Raw genomic sequence first — 2600 nt, forward strand, 5'->3', positions numbered from 1 at the left:
GGATAACCTCACACTTATCCACATTAAACTTCATCTGCCAAGTATCTGCCCACTTACCCAACCTATACAAATCACCTTGAATTCTCCTAACTTCCTCTTCACATGTCGCACTGCCACCCAACTTTGTATCATCAGCAAACTTGCTAATGTTATTCACAATTCCTTCATCTAAATCATCAACACAGATCGTAAACAGCTGCGGTCCCAGCACCGAGCCCTGTGGCACCCCACTAGTCACGGCCTGCCATTCTCAGAAACATCCATTCACCCCTACCCTTTGTTTCCTCTCCGCCAACCAGTTTTCTATCCATGTTAATACCCGCCCCCCAATTCCATGAGCCCCAATTTTACCCCCCCCCCCCCAATCTCCTGTGCGGTACTTTATCAAGTGCCTTCTAAAAGTCGAGGTCTCCAACATCCACTGAATCTCCCTCATCTATTTTACTGGTTGCACCCTCAAAAAACTCCAGTAGATTAGTCAATCATGATTTGCCCTTAGTAACTCCTTGTTGACTCGACCCAATCCTATCATTGCTATCCAAATATGCCGTTATTTCATCCTTAATAATGGACTCTAGCATCTTCCCCACCACAGATGTTAGGCTAACTGGACGACAGTTCCCCGTTTTCTCCCTCCATACTTTCTCAAAAAGTGGGATAACATTAGCCATTCTCCAATCCTCAGGAACTGACCCCGAATCTAAGGAACATCGGAAAATGATCACCAATGCATCCACAATTTCTAGAGCCACCTCCTTTAGTACCCTGGGATGCAGACCATCTGGACCTGGGGATTTGTCAGTCTTCAGCCCCGTTAGTCTACCCATCACCATTTTTTTCCTAATGTCAATCCACTTCAGTTCCTCTGTCACCCTTTGACTTTTGTCCATCCTTACCTCTGGGAGATGTCTTACGTCTTCCCCCGTGAAGACAGATCCAAAGTACTTATTAAATTCTACTGCCATCTCCCTGTTTCCCGTAATAATTTCACCCGATTCGGTCTTCAAGGGCCCAACATTGTTCCTAACTAACTTCTTTCCCTTCACATACCTAAAAAAGCTTTTGCTATCCTCCTTAATATTCCTGGCTAGCTTGCCTTCGTACCTCAATTTTTCTTCCCGAATTAACTTTTTAGTTAAATTCTGCTGCACCTTAAAAATTTCCCAATCTTCTATCTTCCCACTCAGCTTGTCTCTGCCATACTTCTTCCTTTTTAACACAATGCTATCTCTGACTTCCTTTGTCAGCCACGGTGGCCCCTTTCCCCTCTTTGAGTCTTTCCTTCTCTGGGGAATAAACTGATCCCGCACCTTGTGCATTATTCCCAAGAATACCTGCCATTGCTGTTCCACTGACACTTGAATCAACCAATCCAGTCCCTGAACCATCCAAGTCACCATAATGGCCACCACATCATAGCTCCAAGTATCGATCCAAGCTCTAAGGTTCTCCGCCTTTTTCACAATATTCCTGCGTTAAAATAGACACATCTCAGGCCTATCTGAACACGTCCCTTCTTTGTCACCTTGCCATTGGTACTTACTCCTAGCTTCCTCTATTTGAGAGCCAAACACCTCTTCCCTAGTCTCTGCAGTTCAGATCCCACTATCAACAATTCATGTTAATCCCAAATGATTAATCCAATAATTAAACACACAATACGAATATGGTTTCAATTTCTTATTTTTTTGGATTGAATAAATTTATCTGATCAAGTCCTATTCAATCTATTTTTTTCTTTCAACCATCTAGAATTGATCTAGCTTTTCTTTTATGGAAAGCGAAGGGGATAACATGTTTCCTGTATTTTGAACAGTTGTCTAATAAATACAATTTGCTCAGATCACTTTTCCTTAAATAGTTACAGATTAGAAACTTTTAAAATGTTACTCGACCTACTCTCCTGATACCACACCCAATCGAAATTACAGAAAACATTTTAGGTTTTAACCCTGATCAGAAGGGCTTGACAGAAATAACCTATGATTTGATTCTGAAAATACATTTCGGGATATTGGATAAAATAAAGAATGGATGGGAAAAAGAACTTCAGATACCTCGACCTATACAGACATGGAAGAAAATTCTCCAATTAGTTCATACCTCTTCAATGTGTGCCAGACACTCTCTAATACAGTTTAAGGTGGTTCATAGGACCCATATGTCTAAGGATAAGCTAGCTCGTTTTTATAAACATATAAATCCGATCTGTGACAGATGTAATTCTGAAGTGGTTTCCCTGACAGATATGTTTTGGCCCTGCTCTCTTTTGGAAAAATATTGGAAAGACATTTTTTATATCATTTCAGTGATATTGAGTATTGATTTACAACCACATCCTTTTACCGCAATTTTTGGTTTACCAATGATGGATTCTGGCCATTTATCTGCCTCAGCTTGTCGTACGATTGCATTTGTTACATTAATGGCCAGGACATCCATTCTAAATATATGGGAAGCCCCTAAACCTCCAACTACATTCCAATGGTTTTTCCAAACTATAACATGTTTAAACTTAGAAAAAATTCGGAGTGGAACTGTTGATCCTTCGGTTAAATTTGAAGAAACTTGGAGCCCATTTATCCAGCATTTTCATGTGC

The sequence above is a fragment of the Pristis pectinata genome, chromosome 13 (genome assembly GCF_009764475.1).
Source record: "Pristis pectinata isolate sPriPec2 chromosome 13, sPriPec2.1.pri, whole genome shotgun sequence".
Taxonomy (NCBI): domain Eukaryota; kingdom Metazoa; phylum Chordata; class Chondrichthyes; order Rhinopristiformes; family Pristidae; genus Pristis; species Pristis pectinata.